At 47.7% G+C, this 11,905-nt stretch overlaps 1 pseudogene; it reads right to left on the reverse strand.

Annotated features, from left to right (window-relative positions):
* Positions 1 to 7,342: 7,342 nt before the first annotated feature.
* Positions 7,343 to 9,226, reverse strand: LOC126954366 (N-chimaerin-like; annotated as a pseudogene).
* Positions 9,227 to 11,905: the final 2,679 nt, after the last annotated feature.

Below are 11,905 nucleotides of genomic sequence, written 5' to 3' on the forward strand. Positions count from 1 at the left end.
ACGCCCTGCTTCGGTTGCAAGAGCAGGACTTATCGGGAACGTCTCGTTTGCGAGCACGTAGTCCTCTACAGTTCTACAGGCATTTTGAGTGGGAAAGTTCTCAGTTGTGAAGGACTGTCTGGCACATTGTTGAACATCAGCATCCCTGTACAGCACGCAGTAAATGCCAGTTTGTAGCCTAAGGCAAATAACAAATGCTCCCAGACATTTCCAGGCACTCCCTGAGAGAAAGGTACTGCTCCTCATGGTTGGAAACCGTTGGTGGTGCCTGGGGCCAGAGTGTGAGAGCAAACTCTCCCACGCCTTTGTGAAGCTCGGGGCTTTGGAGACAGCCTCTCCCTATTTGAGGGTCCCTTCTATGATGATTGAGTTGTGGTGTATAAGCTTCTAGCAAAATGCCTAGGCTAAATATGCACTCTGTAAATATTTGCTAGTTAATTGTCATGTCTTGCTTACTATTATATGCTCATTGAGACCAGAAATTTCACATCCTCTATGTTGTGAAAAGCTCTGGGCAGACTTAATGCAATGTTATGCTACTGAGAAGCACTCTGGAAATATTAATTGCTATTGATGAAAGTAGCGACTACTTTAATTTAGATGCAAACAATCAAAAAGAGCTAAATACCCTTGGCTCTGTGCCTCGACTGCATTTGGAGAGACTGATTAATACAGTCCTACAGCTAACTAATTGTCTCTCCATCTCTGGCATGTTACCTAAACTTGGGTGCATTCAGGTCACCCAGCAGTTGTGTGGGTGGGTGAGAGCCTTTCTTGAGTTGCAGCCAGAGAGCCAGACTATTTGCCGCAGAGCTAGACTCGTAAGGAATGGAAAATTTGGTAAATATCCCAAAGTAGTAGAGAGGAACCAGGCCAGGTCAGGCCAGGCCAAAAGATGGGGGCATCCCGAGAGGCTGGGGGGCCACAAGGTGAGGTATGTCTAGCAAATGCCAGAACCTGGGCATTCGTTGGAGCCAGGAGAGGGGTTGAAATAGGGTTGGGGCCAGTGGGATGCATCCCTTTCCCAGCCCCCGCACTCCTTGGAGCTCTAGTTCCACCTGAAAATTCAATCATTGTCTTGCTGAGTGCAGGCGGGATACGATCCACGAAGAGCAGCAAGGGTCCAAATTTCCATCATTCTCAGGAAGTCAGAATCCAGGGTCTGACTCCTGGCCCGTAGGAAGGCACGGCAGCTTTATTTCCCAGGATGACTTCTGAAGTATCAGGAAAAAAGTCCACTGCAGGACTAAAGCTTTATAGAGAACGAAAACCACTGCCAGTTTTAAAACAAAAAATAAACTGATTGTCATGAGCAGTCATGGGTTTACGGGTTTATTGATTTCTGCTGAATATCTGGGTAACCTGGGTTCATTTGCAGATTTGAAGATGATACTCTCATTTTGTCCTACTTTTATACAAGAGACAATAACATTTGCAAATGGCTTTGACTCATCTGATCTGAATACCCTCAAATATCTGGCAAGATGAAATCTGGTTTGTTCTAAAGAAAAAGTAGAGGGAGTGAAGGATTGGGCTTTAAGTACAGAGTTTACCTAAAAACCAATCACCTCCCCTTCAACTTATTTCCCCCAGGTCCAAATGGCAATTCCTTTTTTTTTTTTTTTGAGATGGAGTCTCGCTCTGTTGCCCAGGCTGGAGTGCAGTGGCACAGTCTCGGCTCACTGCAAGCTCCACCTCCCAGGCCCTTCTCCTGCCTCAGCCTCCCAAGTAGCTGGGACTACAGGCGCCCGCCACCATGCCCGGCTAATTTTTTGTATTTTTAGTAGAGACGGGGTTTCACCCTTGTTAGCCAGGATGGTCTCGATCTCCTGACCTCGTGATCCGCCTGCCTTGGCCTCCCAAAGTGCTGGGATTACAGGCGTGAGTCACCACGCCCAGCCCTGGCAATTCCTCTTTAATTAGCCTGGGGTGTTAAAGAAAGCTGCATTTTCTTCTTCTTCCTTCCCAGGCGGTCAGGATTCAGTAAATTTTGGCTGTTCCCCCTTCGTGGAACAGAGTGACAAGAACCCAAGACAGGAGAGTCGAATGACTTTGCTAGAGGTCACTTTGGGGGAAATGTTTCAAAGGTAACCCTCCCAGCAGGGAAAACTAACGCCAGTCTTCTGTGCAACAGGTAGGCGTCTGAATATGTCAATGTGTTCGGAATGCAAATTCTTGGGAAATGACATGTCAAGGCGAACTTGTCACTACGTGGAGGAGAATGAGGGTACCTGCCCCCAAAGGACTGTCACTCCTTTCTGTCCCCTTAAGCCAGTAGCTCCTCTAGGTCGTCTCCTGAGAGTGTCACCAAGGTGTGTGTGAAGTAAGAGGACTGCTCTCATATTTGTAGAAAAACGAATACGTGCTGGGTGTGGTGGCTCATGCCTATAATCTCAGCCCTTTGGGAGGCTGAGGCAGGCGGATCACCTGAAGTCAGGAGTTTGAGACCAGCCTAACCAATATGATAAAACCCCATCTCTGCCAAAAATACAAAAATTAGCCGGGCGTGGTGGCATGCGCCTGTAATCCCAGCTATTTGGGAGGCTGAGACAGGAGAATCACTTGAACCCGGGAGGCAGAGGTTGCAGTGAGCTGAGATTGCACCATTGCACTCCAGCCTGGGCGACAAGAGTGAAACTCCATCTCAAAACAAAAACCAAAACAAAAACAGAAAAAGGAAAATGCATAATGTCTTTAATTCCATTTGTATGTCTACCTGGATCACAGGCATCATTCACAGTCCAGTCTAGACTTAGGTTTTTCTAATTATTTCCTTTGAATTAAGTAAACTTGGTTTGGAATTTTATCTTTATGCCACTTAGTAGTTATGAAAACTTGGGAAAAGTTTATAAACACTCAAATTCTCCATGTTCTCATTGATAAGTGGGGGTATTAAAACCTCCCTCATAGTGCCAGGAAGGCATAAAGGATTTTGTCAGAAAGCAACTGGCCAACATCTTGCTGCATAGTAGGGGCCTGAATTGGCAGCAAGGGTTACTCTTTCTCCCCAAGCCACGGCTTCTTGCAGAGATGGGGCCGTTGTCTCTGAGACAGCACAGGGCCAGAGGGAAGGAGAGACTACCGGACGTGCTGCCCATCGGAGGCCTTCTCAGGAGCTTATAACAAAGAGCTGTCATGGAACAGGGACACCGAAGAGAGTAGGCTTTTTTTAATTTTAATTTTTTTAAATTTGAGATGGAGTCTCGCTGTCTTGCCCAGGCTGGAGTGCAGTCCACAATCTCAGCTCACTGCAACCTCTGTCTCCTGGGTTCAAGCGATTCTCCTGCTCAGCAACCCAAGTAGCTGGGATTACAGGTGCTTGCCACCACAGCTGGCTAATTTTTGTAATTTTGGTAGAGATGGGGGGGTGGTTTTCATCATTTGGCCAGGCTGGTCTTGAACTCCTGGCCTCAAGTGATCTGCCTGCCCCAGCCTACCAAAGTGCTGGGATTACAGGCATGAGTCACTGTGCCCAGTCTTTTTTTTTTCCTTAACTTTTAGTTTAGGTTCAGGGGTAGCTGTGCAGGTTTGTTATATAGATAAACTTGCATCATAAGGGTTTGTTTTACCAATCATTTTGTTACCCAGGTGCTAAGCCTAGTACCCAATAGTTATTTTTCCTGCTCCTCTCCCTCCTCCCACCCTCCACCCTCCAGGAGGCCCCAGTGTCTGTTGTTTCCCTCTTTGCATCCATGTGTTCTCACCATTTAGCTCCCACTTCTGTGTGAGAACATGTGGTATTTGGTTTTCTATGCCTGTGTTAGTTTCCTAAGGATAATGGCCTCCAGCTCATCTATGTCCCTGCAAAGGAGCTGCATAGTATTCACAATAGCAAAGACGTGAATTCAGCCTAAATATCCATCAGCGGTAGAATGGATAAAGAAAATGTGGCACATATACACCATGGAAAATAGGCTTTCTGTGGTGCCACAGATCACTGGAATCTGCGTATGCCCCCAGAACAGAAGCACAGCAGACCATGCAGTGTCACAGGATCCTTGGGGTGTTGTTTTTCTAGTCAGAAACCTCTGTGGCTGGTGGCACATTTGCCCAAGTTTTATTCGGGCCTTCTGGGCTTGTTCCACCCACTTGGTCAAGCAGACTTTGCTCAGCCACACTACCAGCGGGGATTGCACACCTGCCAAGGGCAAGCCAGGTGCAGAGTGGTGAGGGGTGTGTGAGCGAGCAAGCGCAAGGTCCGGCCACTGCACATAGCCAGGCATGCCAGCTGCTGCAGTGGGGCAGGCAGCAAGAGGCACCAGCACAGATGCTGGCTCCATGAAAAGCTGCGGCTGGATCAGATGTAACACAAGCAGCTTCCGCTGAGGGCACCCACATCTGGACAAGGGGAATGCAGTGGCACCCGGAAGCTTAGAGATGCCAAGAACCAAAGAGCCCCCAAAGAGGTGTCACAGCCCCAGCTTGGAGAGCCCCTAGGTCTGGGCTCCCTGAAGGGCTGCAGCCCTTCTCTCCTTCTCATCACCTGCAACATGGTGAGAAGTGGGCAGGGGAGGTATGTTTCAGCCTGTTTGTGTTATAGCTCTTTCGGTTCCACCATTCAGCAGGTCCCAAGTTCTTGTCCCACATCCAGGAAGAATGAGGTATGCAAACAACTGGAGGGTGAGCAAGGCAGAGAGGATTTTCACTGAGCAACAGAACAGCTCTCAGGAGACCTGAAGTGGGTAGCTTATTTCTGCAGGCAGGTTGCCCTGATGAGTGTCTAGATCTCAGTGGAGAGGAGACCCTGCAGTGGGTAGCTCCTTTACGCAGGCAGGTTGTCCCAATGAGTGTCCACCTCTCAACAGAGAGGAGACCCACAGTGGGTAGTTCCTTTATGCAGGCAGGTTGTCCCAATGCGTGTCCAGCTCTCAACGGAGAAGAGACCCGCAGTGGGTAACTCCTTTACAAGGGCAGGTTGTTCCAATGAGTGTCCAGGTCTCAGCAGAGAGGAGACCTGCAGTGGGTAGCCCCTTTCTGTAGGCAGGTCATCCAGACTAGTGTCTGGCTCTCAGTGGAGAGGAGACCCATGATGGGTAGCCCATTTCCACAGGCAGATCATCCCAATGAGTGTGTCAGCCTGGCTGAGTCTGGGGTTTTTACGTGCTCAGAATGGAGGAAGCGTGTGCTGATTGGTCCATGGGTGGCCACAGGCAGGCCTGGAAAAAGCACCAAATGATTGGCTGAATGGTCACCAATGAAGTTCTCACTCTGGGCCACTAACTTCACTTGGAACTGGCAGCCCAGCCCCCCAGGCTTCAGGCCATTCCTAGCTTAAAGGAGAGGATTCACCAGGGACCTACCCTTTCCCACCTGGGAATCTATCTGCTTCCTGCAGCCATCAACATGCCATTGTAGCACCCAGGCTGCATGTACCTATGGCTGCCTGCAGGTCCACACTGAGCTGCCCTCAGTGCCCCAGTCCCCTCCCATGCTCATTGGTGTCCAAAGTCCGGAGATGGCTGAGGTGGCAGGGGGCTGGTGTGTCAGTGCCACCCTGAGTGTGTGCATACCCAGCCAGGTTACGACAGTGCCCAGGCTCAGCCACAACTTTGCTTACCCCAGAGCAGGTGCCAGGAGTAGGGAAAGGCCAGGGAGTGAGAGCAGGCACTTCAAGCCTGCAGGGACAGGGGGCTTTTTGGGCTGCCAAGAGTGCAGGGATGCCAGGGTCTGGAGCTGCTGCTGGGTGGCTGTGGTTGTGCCCGGGAGCATGTGCTCCTGCCCTGCCAACTCAGTAAGGAGTGGGGCCCTCGCCTGCCCCAACTCCTGCTGGCTCCACAGAGCATGCAGCACCTGCCATGCCCCTCGACACATGCTATAGCCGATGTCCTTGCAGTGGCTGCTCCAGATGGGACATTACCACCATCAGCAGCACCCCAATAAGTCTGATCATGAACTGTGTCAAAGAACAAATGAAGGAAATATGAGAAAATGACCTTCAATACCATAGGTGCTATGGTGTACCACAATATTATAACTGATGGTTTCCCCTTTCCCCATGTACCCCATCCCCTGGGTTAAAGGTAGGGATGTGCATACTCACAGCTGAATCCCCAGTGCTTATCACATAAATGGCACTTGACAAGAGTAAGAGTGGGGAACCCAAGGAAGAGATCTGAAGCAACCAAACGGCTTTTCTGTTTGTCTTTCATGATGAAATTCCAGAATGGTTTCCCTAAGGAATGAAACATGACCAAACACTCCCAGAATCTCAAAAAACACCAACAAAAAGCCACCTTCCCTGCTGTCCTCAGTGTTTGACACATACGTGGCCAGTGTGTGTCCTCACAAGCCTTTCCTTTGCCCTCCATCCTCTGATTCTGCTGGAGGAAGTGCCAAGTGGTTTTGAGCCATGGCTTCATAACCAGGGTCCAGTTGCTCCCCCTCCACCAACAAAGAGTCTTACTCTTCCTTTTTTTTTCTGTGTTGTATATTTTTTATTGGTATGGATAACTTATTAAAGCAACAAGTCTGAAAACACATTTTGCTTTTGCTGGTACTAGAAAGAAAGTGCTATGTTAGGCCGGGTGCGGTGGCTCACACCTGTAATCCTAGCAATTTGGGAGGCTGAGGCATATGGATCATGAGGTCAGGAGTTCGAGACCAGCCTAGCCAAGATGGCAAAACCCCGTCTCTACTAAAAATACAAAAATTAGCCAGCCACAGCCCAGCTATCTAGGAAGCTGATGCAGGAGAATTGGTTGAACCCGGGAGGTGGAGGTTGCAGTGAGCCAAGAACGCACCACTGCACTCTAGCCTGGGTGACAGAGCAAGGCTCCATCTCAAAAAACATAAAAAATTTAAAAAATAATAATAAAGTGCTATGTTAGAGAAGAGCTAAGAGAAACCAGAAGTCATTTGCAAAAAATAGGCGTATGATATAGTCTGGTAACGCAACAGCCAGACGTGCTGTTTTATCCGTTTCGGTTTGCATGTTTGTACAAGCATCAGAAACCAGTGACACAGACCCTGAAGCAAAGTCACAACAGGCTTATTCTGAAACACGCTGGATTACCACCACAGATTACGCAGGACACAGAGGCTGTGCTGGGGCATGTTTGTTGTGTCTTCTATATGGAGTTTCTGCCAGATAGGGGGCTAATCATGCAATAGCTTGAGTTTTTCTTAACATGATAAACACCCAGGATTGCTAGCACCAGAAAGTGTGTGCTCACTGTTGTATAAGACATTCGAGCAGTGCTACAAAAACAACAGAAAGTTCCTTCATTTTAATCTTATATGCCCGAATCTCTAATCAAGAAATAATTCAGCTATAGGAGCCAATTAAATTACTGTAAAACATGCCTTCACCTGTAAACCATTTCTTTTCCCTCAAATATAAAATTTAAAGTAAAATGTCTCCGTTTTTGATAAGCAGCTCCACCACCAGTCTCTGATATTGTATATTGTTCAATGCAGCCATGGCATTTCATTCTGGAGGTCTCAGAAGGGATGGGCCAAAGACAATTCCATGGCTCTCCGCATTTACAAGATTTTCCTTTTCATGGAGTGTCACTCTGTTTAGATGCGCCATCAGGGATCAGAGGGTTTCACAGCGAGCAGGTGCCAGTAGTTTCAATGCTTCATGAAGGGTTTCCAGTTACTCACTAGGATCCATAGTTTTGGCAGATTCTATAAATTTAGGGTAGATATCATGCGTAATTAGTGAAATTGGCAAATCCCTGAAGTGCGGTTTCTGAGTTCCAGTGATAATGTTGATGTCTTTGTATGTGTTCACAGAAATAGCTGCTTTCTCACCACCTCTGTCAAAAGCCGTCTTGACATCAGTTAAGTCACTAAATCCTGATACATGGTATAGCCCTTCAGAATTGGGACTTTCAAACTCAATCTCCCTGTTGCACATGTCCACCACCCTTGGCCGCTTAGCCAAGGTGTGTGCTTTTGACAAGCACTGTAAGGTCACAGCTGGACACGCTGGCATGCCTCAAGCCTGCTTTCCAGTCATTTGGGACCATGTGGGGTCACTGCTTGTGAACACTGAAACCGATCCACATGGTTCACTCCCTGAGCAATGAGACCATACATGAAGATGTCACAGTATTTACGCTAGCATGGGCCTCTCGATCCATGGACCTTGAAATTGTGAACCTTCTCATATTTTGGAATTTGCTCGTTTTCTTTCAGAGTTGCTCTTCTAACAAGTGATGTCAGTCTTTTCTCCAACACCTCATCCTGGCCTGTAGAATCTCACCACATGTCTCTTTCAGGACTGGCATATATTTTTTGCCAGCAGACACTCTGTTTAAGGTTGTGCATCCTATGTGTTCATAAACTGGGTTTATCATCACCTTGGCAATGTATTCTACTGCTTTGTTTCAATATAGAGAGTAATCAAGCCATCAGTTACCAGACTGTGGGTGGACACACAGTGTTTCTCCCCAGCAAAGTGATTTCCATTGCACTAGAGCCTCAAGTTTCTTGCTTGACTTCCCAATCTGAAAGCCGAAGTGTAGAGCCCTGGCTGTTGCTGCCTCTCCCCATGATGTATCTCCCTCAGCCACACTCAAGAGCTGGTCAGCTGCTTCTCCGGAGATCATGCCGTGAAACTCTCTTCCATGATACTTCGGGCTGTTTTCTCCCTCAAAAGTACAGATAATCCTTCGAGGATGAGTGGCTTCCTGTTGTAGCTGATATGAGTAAGATTTCCAAATAGGAAATCGATTTTCATCTATATCAAACAGGGTCAAGGCCGATCTTTTTTTTTTTCTTCCATATACTCAAGAACATGGAGAGCATCACAGCATTATTTGCAAAAAGACTCTGCTAGAAAACAGGACTATTGCCCCAAGTTTTTTTTATTTTTGTTTTTGTTTTTTGTTTTTTTGTTTTTTCTGTTTTTTGTTTTCTTAAAATATTGAGTTGGTCTTGAACTCCTGGCCTCAAGCAATCCTCCTCCTTCAACCTCCCAAAGTGCTAGGATTACAGTCCTGAACCGCTGCACCCAGCCACAGCCAGGTATTTTTTCTTTTAATGATTGCCCAACTTATTTTATTATTTACTTATTTATTTAGGATGTAACCAACAAACATTTATTTTGCACAGTTTTGGAGGCTGGGTACCAGCATACCGGTATCTGGTGAGAGCATCCTCCTGGTTTGCAGATGGCCATCTTCTCACCGCATCCTCACACAGCCTCAATGACGCCTATCTGCTCCTTCTGGAAACTTCCCAGGGGTCTGATGAGAAAATCACTAGCATCGTGTACCATCGTTATCTTCTCTTTCTCTACTTTTTTTGAGCAATTCAACCAATTCCTTGAAGGATTCAGTGATGTTAATATCATCATCAAGTCAGAATATCTCCAATGAAATCAAACTGAAATGACTGCAGCATCTGGGAACATTTCTGACCTGCAGAAGAGTAATGCTCAGTAGCTCATTATAAAGGATATTACAAAGGATCCAGATGAAGAGACGCATGGGTGAGTATGGGGGAAGGGGTGGGGAGCTTCCATGCCTTCCCCAGGCATGCCACCCTCCAGGGACCTCCACATGTTCAACTATTGGGAAGCTCCCCCAACTTATTTTGAATAATTCTTTTTTTTTTTTTTTTTTTTTGAGATGGAGTCTTGCGCTGTGGCCCAGGCTGGAGTGCAGTGGCTTAATCTCAGCTCACTGCAACCTCCGCCTCCTGGGTTCACACTATTCTCCTGCCTCAGCCTCCCGAGTAGCTGGGACTACAGGTGCCCACCACCACACCTGGCTAATTTTTTGTATTTTTAGTAGAGACAGGATTTCACTGTGTTAGCCAAGATGTTCTCAATCTCCTGACCTTGTGATCTGCCCACCTCGGCCTCCCAAAGTGCTGGGATTACAGGCGTGAGCCACCGCGCCCAGCCTGAATAATTCTTTATGGTAGTGCACGTATACCTGAAGGAACCATTGGATAGGCAGTTGCTAATGTTTGAAAAACAGAAGCTTACACATAGCTTACAGAAAACAGCTTATGTGTAAGAGCATGTGGGGGAGTCCTCACTGGAACTGTGGTCTTCTGTGGTCCACAGTGGAGAAGCAGGACAGGCCCAACAGAAATGTATTTTCCAGGGTCTGAGGAGCTTCCCAGCGAGGGGCTCAGCCTGGGTTTTTGCTGGAGAGCTCCATGTGCAAAGGCTGGGGAGCTTCCCAGAGACACTTATCCAGAGAGAACAAGAAACTGGCCCCGCAGAGGCCCTGAATGCTGGAAAGGGTGGAGCTCTTACTCCAGTCAGTTCCTGGCCAAGGCTACTGTACACACACGAGCCTAGAGAGAGAGAGAAGGTCAGAGTGAAAGCCAGAAAGCTTTGCCTCCATAGGCTCTATCAACTACTGGGGCTGGGCCATAGCACCTTGGGATCCACACCTGTTAGGAACAGGCCTCCAAATCTGGCCATAAACTGGCCCCGAAACTGGCCATAACCAAATCTCTGCAGCACTGTGACATGTTCGTGTTGGCCATGATGCCCACGCTGAAGGTTGTGGGTTTACCAGAATGAGGGCAAGGAACACCTGGCCCACCCAGGGTGGAAAAAGGCTTAAAGGCGTTCTTAAGCCACAAACAATAGTATGAGCTATCTGTGCCTTAAGGACATGCTCCTGCTGCGGATAACTAGTCAGAGTCCATGCCTCTATTTCGGCCCATCCCTTTGTTTCCTGTAAGGAATACTTTTAGTTAATCTATAATCTTTAGAAACAATGCTTATCACTGGCTTGCTGTCAATAAATATGTGGGTAAATCTCTTGTCTGAAGGCTGTGAGATCCCTGATTTCCCACTCCACACCCTATATTTCTGCATGTGTCTTTAATTCCTCTAGTACCACTGGGTTAGGGTCTCCACGACTGAGCTTAAGGGAGGAGACCACCCCTCATATTGTCTTATGCCCAATTTCTACCTTCAAAGAAAGAAGAAGTAAAAACTAAAAGGCGGAAATGAAATCCACAAGCAGACAGCCCGGCACCACACCCTGGGCCTGGTAGTTAAAGATCCACCCTTGACCTAATCAGTTATGTTATCTATAGATTACAGACATTGTATAGAAAAGCACTGAGAAAATCCCTGTCCTGTTCTGTTCTGTTCTAATTACCAGTGCATGCAGCCCCTGGTCATGTACCCCCTGCTTGCTCAATCAATCACGACCCTCTCACACACACCCCCTTAGAGTTGTGAGCCCTTAAAAGGGACAGGAATTGCTCACTTGAGGAGCTCGGTTGTTGGAGACGTGAGTCTTGCTGAAGGTCCTGGCTGAGTAAAGCCCTTCCTTCTTTAACTTGGTGTCTGAGGGGTTTTGTCTGTGGCTTGTCCTGCTATAAGCTGGTCTTGGCACACACCCCTTGGAGGAGCATGGAGCTCACTGCTCCACAGGTTTGGAACCATGAGAACTCAGGGCATCAGTGACATCCCCACAGTTGTGCCCTGGAGACATCAAGATGAAGCATGGTGCTTGGCAACACCGTGGCAGCTCCAGCAGGAAGTCCCAGAGCTGGCTGGGCATAGTGGGGACTCCTCTGTGTTAGCAGAGTTAGCAGCTCTGCTGACAAGTGTGCGCTCTTGTGTTTGCAGTTAGAGGCAAGAGCCTTTAAATACCATGTAGTTACTCTTTACATTACCTCCTCCAGACACAGGAGGCCTAGGAAAACTCGGGTTCCATCACCTATTGCCAATCATCTATGCCTTGGAAATAATGTTATCAGTAGTGGTTAGATTTCCAAATGAGAAAAGAAAGAAGGAACGAAGGGAGGGAGGGAGGGAAGGAGGGAGGGAGGAAGGGAAGGAGGGAGGGAGGGAGGGAGGGAGGGAGGAAGGAAGGAAGGAAGGAAGGAAGGAAGGAAGGAAGGAAGGAAGGAAGGGCCACTTCTCCCATAATCAATTATATATTTGTTAAACACTATACACAAATAGTTCTTTTTGTTT

This window comes from Macaca thibetana, chromosome 5 (genome assembly GCF_024542745.1).
Source record: "Macaca thibetana thibetana isolate TM-01 chromosome 5, ASM2454274v1, whole genome shotgun sequence".
NCBI lineage: Eukaryota > Metazoa > Chordata > Mammalia > Primates > Cercopithecidae > Macaca > Macaca thibetana.